The 11,492-nt window shown below is 36.4% G+C and overlaps 1 pseudogene; it reads right to left on the bottom strand.

Annotated features, from left to right (window-relative positions):
* Positions 1 to 9,726, bottom strand: part of LOC128997637 (bromodomain-containing protein 7-like) — a 91,372-nt pseudogene extending 81,646 nt beyond the window's left edge.
* Positions 9,727 to 11,492: the final 1,766 nt, after the last annotated feature.

Here is an 11,492-nt window from a genome sequence, read left to right as displayed (position 1 = left end):
TTACCTAGGTTGAGCTCAGTCTCCGTAGGCGTGCATAATGTTGCCCAGATGCGTAGGCGGAGGAGCACTGAGGCCGATCATTCTGTGCTTGTTGTAACTTCTCCAACAGAGCCGATGTCTGGTCCAACCCTCTTCCTGCATTGCGTTATCCTCCTTGCCAGCCTTTTCTGAAGTCAAAACATAATTTATTATCTGATTTTTGAATTATTTAACACTAATTTGATCAGAAACTCCTAAAGAAAATGATTAGGATTTTTTTTTTTTTAAAGTGAATTTTTAATTTTTTTGTTTAAGAGCTGTGTAAACATGTAAAAACAACAATTTGCTCAAACAAGGAGACATTGTCTAGATAATTAAGCATTCATACAATTAATAAAAATAAAAAAATTAAAATTAAAATTAGCAACTAACGCTAAAAAAGTAATAACAAAAGAAAAAGCATTTTAATTGCAAAATAAATAGGCCTACATTTGAAAGCCCTAATTTGGGTAAAAATTACATTAGGACCTTGATAATAAGACTCTCATGGGGTATTATTAAATAAGATTTTTCATCAAAGGTTGACTTCTTATCGAGGTTTGCAATATGTGATTAGGAGTCAAATAAATTCTAGGGGATTTAAAATCTACACTTGTTATCAAGATAGACTTGTTATCGATGGTCTTGATATCGAAGTTCCACTGTATAAAGTAACTTTAAACACATTGTTTTTGCCACATTGTTTTTTGTCTTTTTTACTTTGTTGTAAATGTACACCTTTCTGTACCGTTCATGTACTCAAGTATATTGAATTGGTTTCATAGTATGTTGCTTTATCAACTGAGCCACTGACTATAGAGATTATAGGATTGCATCAGAATAAAGTTTGGATTTTATCTTAGTAGCAAAAATTAACTGTTGGACTTACCTAACTGGTCCAAGAATGAGGTGTCTATCCCCAAGTCTGCGAGTGTACGGAGTTGTGACACGTCCACCTTGACATCCCCCGCCGTGGGGGGTGGCTGTGGCGGGGGTCATCAGCTGACGTACCCTCTCCTCTTCTTCTCTGAACTTCTTACGCTCCTCCAACACCTGAATCATAGCAGTTGGCATAATATAACCCTGCCTTTAAGCTAGTATAAGTTTCTAGTCTTAACTATCCCATTCAAAATAAAATGTCACTATCCCGCATACCTCAAAATCAAAATAAAACAAACTATTAAACATAGAAACATTGTTAGAAGTACCTTTTTAGTCTTCCGGTGATCTCCCCCAGTCAGTAGATCTAGCAGGTTGTCTACCATCGTCAGAGTGTAGTCGCAGTCTTTGGCAAGTTTAGGATACTGCAAAACAAACAATGTATATCACCTACAATTGAGAACATGTTTACCAGTATCATGTTTTTTTTTTCAACCCTACCTACAAGGTGAATACTATTCTTATTTCAAGAAAGCGTTACAAAAAATTTTAAGGAATAAACATGGTTGATTTAAAAGGAAATCTTTAGCAAACCTACCTATGTGTCGATGTGGGTGTTATTCAATGTAATAGGATAAATAATATTATAACGGAAGTAGTGTTACACCTTCAGTTCACCACAACAAATAAATAATAACTATGAAAAAATCACTAGTAAAACACGGGAAAAGCCATAAATATATTTGTCCTAAGATAAAAAAAAATTGTTTGGATCCCATAGCGATTAAAATCAATAATTTACTGTCAAATACGAATGTGTATATTTGTGGACACTTCTATTAGTAAACATTCTTAGCCGTTATATTTTTATTCCTGCAATTAATTAATTGTACAGATCCATATTCACATTTGTACACGAAATAAAACAAAAAATTATACAACAGGGTTGCTTACCACAAACAAACCAGCTTTTATCATGGGCCTACTTTAAATACATTGGATGCAGAATATTTACCTCTCAGCGTACTGCACGGCCGTATCATCTCCATACGAGGTCGGACTCCTCCTTGGAGAGGTTAGCGAATGTCGAGTCGTAGGACGGAGCGTACGACCCAAAAGCTCCGTAATACAGAGGCTTCACTGTACATGAATCATATTGTTAATTAAAATTTAAAGAAGGTCTAGGAAAGGTTACATCACGCCAATATTAATATTATTTTAATAAAAACTACTGCCTGGATTCAGTACGGTAAACAGCTGATTTTTGTGGAGTCCTTATCCAAATCTAAATGGAATACAACTGGGTGGAAAATTGGTTGTGTCTAAACACAGAAATTGGCCTCCTTAAGCTGTTAGGAATTGCTAAGAGGCTCATGGACGGAATTGAGGGATGTTTAAATTAAAATAGCTTATTCCCTATAGCCTATGGGAAATTTGCTAAAAAGTAAAAGACTAAAGTAGCCAGAGGGGGATCCCAAAACGTTTGTCAAACACCACAAAAAATTATTCATTCAACAGTTATAATATTATTTGGGAAATATGGCTACATGTCAAGTTTTAAGGCTTTTGTGGTGGATAGGTTGGTCCAGTGCCTTACTAAAACAAAAAAATTGTTGAAAGTAAAAGGATATAAAACACAGAATTTTAGGAACTATTGTCATTGTCTCCATATTTGTCTGCAGAGTGATGCCAAATTTACCCCTTTCATCCATCATTAACAGTTAGATGTTTAAGGAACGGCTTTAAACCAGAATTATGATTTTTAGATGAAAGGGGTATCAGCTACTTTATTTTATGAAAAGTCCAGGTAGGCCATACACAGGCACACAGAACAAAAATTGTGACCTTGCAAATTTTGTCAAGTGTAGCCTAGAGAAAGTGAATTGCTCAATATTTTTGTGTGTTTACTATGGTCTTCTAGACTTTTCCGAAGGTAAACCGGGGAGCGAACTGGTCTCGTGTTAGAGCGCAGGACTTCAGTCTCTGAAGTCACGGATCAAATCTCGCCAAATCACCGATGGGGTTTATCTAAGTGATAATGCCACAATCCCTAGTCTAGCCTAAAGTAATGTGAAACAATCCCTGGCTAGAGCCTAACGTCTTAGAGAGAAAAAAGGTAAGCCAGCTGATATCCCTTTATTCTATTCATTCTAACTAGATACAGTAACCCACCAGATTTGCTCATGTTCCTGCGGTCCTCTCGGAAGCCTTGCAGAGTGCCACTGCCGTGTTGTATCTTGCCAGTAGCTGACCCAGACAGACGGGTCTCTCGTTGCTCTCCGGGTCCAGACCCTCTGTCGGCACCAGGATGGCCAGCGACGTGGTGCCGTCTCTCTGCGTGCGCAGGAATCCCATCTGTCACCACACACACAATGCTTGCATCCACCACAGCATCAAGCGTACAACACATGCTGTTAGCCTACAGCTCAGTCTGTATGTTTTTAGTCTAACCGATTGGATGTGAATTGAAAGTTACTTTAATTGAACGTGAAAATGAAGTACCTTACCCAACCTTAGCTGTTAGAACCTTTTTTTTTAATCATAAATGAAAATGTGATGAGTGAATGTGAATGTGAGAATGAAAATTATAAGTATTTCTACATGAACATAAAAATTGTCTACCCAACCTAAATTAGTCTACTTGCTTTGAAGGAATCGTACGCTTTTTAAATGGATATGAAAATGTGGTAGAAACCTAACCCAACCCAATTGAGAAATTGAATGTTTTTATTCAATTAAACATGCACATGTGGTAGGCATTTTAAGTCCAATAAAATCAAGACTTGTTGTTATCAAATAAACAAACGCAGAAAAAAGGACCAATTAAAAAGAACATAAAATCTTCTATTTTGAAAACTCTACTACCTCACGCACTACCTCAACTTTGAAGGCACATGTAGTAATTCAAGCTAATAACCGATTGTTTTAAAAAGCCAAGCAGTAAAATACAGTTAGACTTCAGTATAGGCTACTCATGCAAATTCAAGTTGATTAAGGAGTCAATAAGAACGAGTTGGTATTATTAATTTTTATGTTCATTTTCTGCCTATAGAAGATTCTAATTGGTTTTCCTATAATACTGAGACTTTTGCTCTTTCAACTTTAAATCTTACCAAACTCAAGTTGTTACAATTATTTCCTACTTTGCATCTCTTGCAATTAAGATGACCTTTTGACTCCAAGCTAAAATTATTCTGTTTTTTTTCCATTTAAAAAACATTCAATGAGAATTCTTCAAGAGATCCAAAAAGGCAGAATTTAAAGCATTTACTGGTGTCTTGTATTACCTTGGTGTTGACTTTCTTCAGATCAAGACGTTGCCTCACTTTTTGTGCAGCTTTACGAGTCTGTTCAAGAACTTCGTCAGGCGTAAGATCGTCAGGTATAGCCTCAAACTTGCTCCTGAAAATTGAAAAATGTACTGCAGCTGATATGCATATGATAAAATTTATTTTCCAGTTGAAAAAAGTTATCATCTGTCTTCAAACTTTAGAGCTTCTGGAGGATTTGAAAAGAAACGGCTTCAAAAGAACGTTTTCTTTTAATTTTAAGGTCTTCAAGTCACTAGTAAGACTAGGGGCCGACGTTTTGGATTCGTAGCTAATCCATGTTCGAGGCAAACAACTATTCAACTGGATTATAAATATATCCATAACATCGGCCTCGAGTCTTACTCATTCAAAAGGAAGCGGTCATCACCTAAGATCTACTGTACAATAACAACACTAATATTTGCGTTTGAACAACTTACTCGGGCACAAAGTTGGGCCCCCGTCTTGGGGGGTGAGCTGGTGGAGGTACGTTCTCCTCCTCCCCCGCCTCTCTGTCAGTGGGGGGGCTGTGACCTCCAGCAGGACCAAGGTCAAACCCAAGCGCTTCCTTCGGGATCTGTAGCATCCACGGCATTGTGACTGCCATAGACCTGAACAGAAAATGTTGTTTAAATTTAACCGCAAGGCTTCCATAGGGTCAATTCAGTCTCAAATCCTGGGCGTCTACAGTTTTTGCCCTAATAAATTGTTTAAAGGGGTTATTGGTTTAGGGACTTAACGCAATGAAATTTTTAGTGATACTTTAAGAGTTAATGCAATACTGTTAGCCTAATTATACTACAACAGCTGGTTCAAGACACATTGTTGTCAGATGAGATGCCTTCGGTGAGTCCACTTAGCTCATCAGTCATCATGTTAAAAGGAAATTAAATTGGTTAACAGAGCAAATCCCAACTATCATGAACATTGGGGACACAAAATAAATTGTGGAGGTTTTCAGAACATCTGGGATCCAAATTAACCATCAGGGACTTTTGTCGGGGATATCTGTCTAGACACCCTAAATCAACTATTCTTCTTATTTTTTACATGATCAAAACAATGCAAAACTACTCCAATTAGTTTTGAATGCTCTTCATGGACCAAGAAAAAAAAATAGCTGTACAAACTAGTTAAGGTAAACCACAAAAATCAACTGCAATGGCTAACCTGATCTTTTCCTCGCAGACAAATTTGAGTCCAGCATGCAGCAACCTCTTGGCAGCCTTGTAGTAGATAGTCTCTGGGTGATTGTAGATCATGGCGTTGCCACACATCTGTTTAAAATCATCCTGGAAAAACAAAAAACTAAATAGAATTAAAATCTATTGTAACAACTAAGTGTTTGGTAACCAAATGTTGTGTGTGTACAGTTGTATGACAATAACTTGTTGTGCTATCCTACAATATTTAAAAGGCTGTTGCTTAATAAGGGGTTCTGTTCCTGAGATGTGTTAAGTTGGGGTGATCGAAGGATAGGGCCCCACAGTGGAATCTGGAGGCCAAAACCGTTGGTATTGTTTCCAGCTAAGTAATGATTTTTTTTAAATGATTTGATTATATTACTTTCAAAAATTAAGTTTTCATCTAAGTATCTAAGTGATAGCCTGATTTCCAAGAAGGCCAAACTTTGTTTATCATCAAGTGTGATGAACACTAATACCTTTGCGTTCCAGTGTAAGTTTTTAGGGATGAGTTTTATTGTATTGAAAATGCAATATTATTTGTATAGCTTTTCAATCCTGGGTTACACTATATCAGAATTACGGTTGAATCTCAATTTTGAACACAAAACTACGCTTAACGTATATAACAGTATTACTGTAAATCAAATAACTTAATGACCATAGATGCTCGACTGAGCTAACACTCCAACATGGAGTTAACACTTTTTGACTCACCACGTAGTCCTTCAAAGTGGCATAATTGTTATCCTCAATCTTCTGATGCATCGTGCTGAAGTCCATCGGCTGGTGAATGATTTGCGAGTATCCAGGGGCAATCTGATCCGTCACCGGCCAAGCGAAGAACTGCTGCGGATCCTTCTTCTCCAAGCTTTGCTGCAGATTGTCCAGCAGCTTCTGCAGCGGGCTCTTAGCAGACATCATCTCCTGGCGTTGCCGCAGCAACTGCACACAGAGCCGCGGCTCTCTACTGCCAGGGCTACCAATCACTGGCAACAAAAATACTGTGTTTGAATGCCTCTAAAATGGTTGATGGTGTACAGCAATGATTTATACGGCTTTTAACTGATTCAATGTTACCTTATAATCGTATTTATCATTTGTGTAAGCTTATATGTCATGCAAGAAGCTACAGTGGATAATTAATTTTCCTGATGAAGCATTCAAGTGGAAACGTATGTAACACTAGTTTCAAATGACTGCAGGCAACCAAGGCATTTTGTTATTACTAAGTGCTGACGTTTTAGCCTTGCAGAGAAAAATCTCCAGAGCTGTTATGGCTGTCAGCAGAGAGGCCAAACATCAGAACTTAGGTACTCTGAGGACAATTTCATTATGTTAATGAGTGTGGAAGCCTTACTACTACTTATGTTAGCTATAATGTTAAAGCCAATACTAAACAGCAGAGGTAACTCCCATAACAAAACACAGGCAACTATAAACGGACGTGAGAATAGCCTAATGCTAATCTATTGTATGATGAGTCCAATATGGATTGTTTTGAACAAAAACACAAGACACTCTTTTTTATAGAAGTTTTTTGTAGGCCTAATGAGTGATAAACAAAATGATTGGATTAGGGGAAATGTCTTAAAAACATTTTTTATCCATTCTCCTTGATCTTGACACATCTACAAATCTTAAACTGTGATTCAGCTGAAAACCTTCAAATTTGTAAAAGACAAATTAATGTTTACAAGATGACAAAATCATCGAAAAATATACTTTAAGCTATGGCCACCAGAACCTATAAAAATAAAATATTAGGCCTATAAGAAAATAATAAATAAATTGGTTAATTGATTTGTCACATGTGGTGGTTCTACATACTTGGTGCATCTCCTACGTCGGGAGTTTTGTCCACGGCCGCTCTCTTTGACCGAGGTGTTTCCTGGAGAGATTCTTCCCCCATACTGATATCATCCTGGCTGGACTCGTCTCTTAATCTTTTTCTCTTCTCCTAAAATCAGATTAAATAACAATTGCAATAGTCTAAAATCGTTAGAGACTACAGCACAGCCATAGACAAAAGAATTAAATATAGACTGATAAAGGAAGGTTCCTCGATGTACCGCTAGAACGTGCTCAGTGTTTGGTGATTCGCTGCGTTCCTCGACTTGCCGTCTGCTATCAGCACTACCACCCTTGCAAACGAAATGCTACCAACGTATCAGATTCACATTTCAATTATGGGTAAAGTACAAAATTCTGAAATCCCGTAACTTTAACAAAAAAGAAAATTTTTTGAAAATCCCCAGAAATGAAAAATACCCCCACCGCAGCAAACCTGCAGACTAAGTGAATTTCCATTTGCCTGATTGGATTTACAATATAATGTCTCCTTAAAAATATCACATTTATTCCCTATTTAAATAGAATTATTTTTCATGTAGCCTACTTAGGTTTGCTGCAACAGGGCTGGGTAAAAAAGTGTTTTTTGTTGTAAAATTTTAATAGTTTAGTAAGAAATTAGGCTAATGTAGTTTCCAAATTAGATCAAAATATAGACCAAGCCTAACTTATATATTTATTTGTTTGATAAATATATTGTGTATTACTAACTTAATGACAAATAAAGATCTTGTGAATCTTGAACCAAAAGTAAATTTTGAATCCCTCTCAATGTAGGTAGACCTATACTTTGATTTGACTCATATATTGTATTATTAAAGCATATTGACACAAACAGTAAAGAACTTCAAGAAACAAACAGTAAAGAACTTCAAAGCTTAGAGCAAACAAACAGAAACGTTTTCGCTGACTTGCCTTATGATGGTGCTTTCTCTTTTTGTCATGCTTATCTCTTTCTTTATCCTTGTCCTTTTCCTTCTTCTTTTTCTTCTTCTTATTCTTCTTGTGCTGTCTGTCGTCATATTGCCCAGGAGGGTATGAGCCTACAGACTGCATCGACTCTTCGTCCCCTCCTGCCCCGGGACCGTGGGAATCGTTACTGTGCTCAGGGGTAGAGGAACTACCAACCTTGAGGATTAACCGGAGACCGGGCTTCTCTGAAACAAAACATAAACCAAGTAAGCTATATTATGAAAAGCTAAATTATCAGGGTTTCTAGAACATATGTAAGTTAGTAAGGTAGGTATTTAGTACCTAAATGATTAAACTACGAGACAAGCAAAGCATTTTTTAAACTGTCTCGTCACTTAATCAACTATTCCAAAAGATAATACGGTACCTAAAAACATGGGTGTAACATCAATAAACAACCCGATTGCCTAAGTTATAACCTACGCTTTACCTTCTTAATCTAACATAACTTCAATACACGAACAGCCACGAACCTGTATACTTAAGCCCCGACCTGGCTTCCCACATGTCTAAATAAGATCACTATTTGTTTCAGTTCCAACCGAAGTAGGTTTAAATCCGTAAGTTTCACTTTTTGTTCCAAAGTTAAATAACTTAGGTGTGCGATGTGCTCTGTGCCTTAGGAAAGTAACTTTATTAACTTAGTTCTGTATATTTACACAATTTTTTGTGGTTTCTGCACCTTAAATAATAATAAAGGTATTTATCGTTTATTAGGATCGTAGGAATGGTTTAGGGCCTTAAAGGTTTAGAAGAAAAGTTCAGAAATGCCTCAATCGATATTTAAGTTAAGTTAGCCCTGTGTTAAGAAACTGTACCTAGCCTATCCAATGAGGGTCTGGGAGAAAAGAGATCTGGTTAGTTAATTAGTTAGACCTAGGCAACTATCTGTGTTATTTTTAGGATAGGCCTGGAGGCTAACCAAAAAATACTGTAGGCATATAAGTTAGGCCTAGGTAAGTTACGGCCTGGTAGGATTGACTAAAATAAACGGCTGCACTTTACTTTACGTCCTACACTCGTTCGGATGAAACTATTGATTGTTCGATTGTTTCATTCGATACCTATATTGTTTGTTTAGTTAGGTTAGGTTAACCTTACCTAATTAACCAAACGATATAACTTATCGAACAATCGATATATTGATCGATATTTCCATTCGAATGAGTGTAAAGTAAAGTGCAGCCAAATAAACTAACAAAATGTGACTTTACAAGCTGAGTAATGTAGGCAGGCATATGAAAATTATTCAGAAAAGTCAAACAAAAAATGTTTACCCTCTTTCTCCTTTTTGTGTTTCTTGTGTCTTTTGGAGCCGAAATCGTCACCGTCTGCCATTAATTCAAGTTTAACACTGTCTTACAAGCACTATGAAAACATGTCAAAGAAGAGTGTTCGTAATAATATTAAAGAACGGCACTTCTGAATAAATAAATCCACTTAAGATTTTAACTGTAGAAACTATCAACAACAGGAGCAGACCGACGCCATAATATTGACGTTTTTCACCTTTCTACCTGGACCTGGACCGTCCGTAGGAGGACCATTATGAGCAGAATGCCGGCCATTCCCCCCTTTGGAGCTTTTTTACTCATTGGAAAATGACAAGAAGAATATGATTTTCAGCATTGATTATACATATCCCAAGATGTATACCCAATGATTCCAGAGTAAGTACCTAACAAACCTACTCTACTGGTTAGGGTTGGGTATGTTTTATCGTTTTATCTTGTATTAAAAACAAAGATTTGTAAATGTATGTGATAAAGCCTGAACGGCGAATAAATTCTATTGAATCATTTGGAACTATGACCAGCTTCTGATTTTATAATCTAATCCCACTGTACGAATCCATATTTATTTTCAATTGTTTCCAAGGCATCGATACATTTATAAAACCATCCCATAAAAGTTGACACCTGAAAAATTTCCTCCCTTCAGGTTCACTCCCCTGTCCAACACTTGTTGAGCAGTTGTTGTTGTTGTTGTGGTCGGTAATTTCCAAAACTTTAATTTTCAGGTGCTATGCGAAAGTTGGATTATAGACGTAATAATTATAGGTAATGAATATAATTTTTCAGACTCCATATTTTTAGAATCTGTGAGACCAACTTTTCAACCAAAATGCAGCACAACTACTAAGGACCCACAAAGCTTTGTGACCTGTGCGTGCACCCCGTTGTTGACTTGGCCACACACTTAAAGTACCCATCGCTAGCGATAAAATTATTCAACACGCTACCGACAAGCATCTGGACCCTATAACTAATTTAAATTCTTTTATCTAGTTAACATAGTGCTAAAATAGTTGAAATACTATGAATCAAACCCCATAGAAATAATGAACTGATCGCATGATACCATATAGATAAGCTTTTTTGTCTCTCCTCAATGAAACCAAAACACAATATTTGGTCTTTACGCTGAAAAAAAAACCCATTAAAATATGACGTGCGTGACCTCTGTTAAGCTCTTCTCTTGGGTATTATCATTGATACAAAACTGACTTGTAGCCCTCATAACCTTAGTATGCAGTAAACTCTCCAGAGTTATCTTAAAAAAGTTGTCTGAGTAAAAACTGTTAAATAAACTCTATATCGCTTTTTCAAGAAGTTCTTTTGTATGGGCTCAGACTTTGGGGTGGGTTTGCTGAAATTAATAATGTATTGCTAATACAAAAAAAAGAGCAGTAAGAACCCTAGCAAATGCTGAGTATGACGCCCTTGCCTCTCCATTGTAAATGAGGAAATCATGACCGATTATGTGCAATACCAGAAATAAGAACAATATTGATGTAATTCTTTTTGTCTATGATAAAACATACGGTTATAACGGTTATAATAGTATGTTTTCTGTGGTAGTGGATTGTTTTGTTTTGCCATCATTAGTGTTTTGGTGTTCCGCATGGTTTAGTGGTGGCATTGTTTGCTGTGTTATATTATCATTTTACTTACCATTTCACCTATTATTTTTTATGCCCTAATGGAAAATAAAGCTTTTAATTTAATTTTATTTTATTTCAAAATACTCCCTTGTGTTGGTTAGTCTACAGTATTACCAGCAATTCTTAATATTTTATAATATTTATTGTTTTATATTCTTTTGGTTTTTTAGTTCCTAGGTGCATTGATTATTGTTCTTAGGGTGTTGATTATTATTATACGCTACATAACATAGTATACTCCATGGAATTTTAAACCGCCAAAAATAGGAAAAAGCAACCTTTTGTTCTGTTTCAATTCAATGGCAGTGACTCAGTTTCAGTTTTCTTTTCTTT

Source organism: Macrosteles quadrilineatus, unplaced genomic scaffold, assembly GCF_028750875.1.
Source record: "Macrosteles quadrilineatus isolate MER2022 unplaced genomic scaffold, UCM_ALF_1.0 Scaffold_6__1_contigs__length_79288215, whole genome shotgun sequence".
NCBI lineage: Eukaryota > Metazoa > Arthropoda > Insecta > Hemiptera > Cicadellidae > Macrosteles > Macrosteles quadrilineatus.
This window is presented reverse-complemented; position numbering and strand designations above follow the sequence as displayed.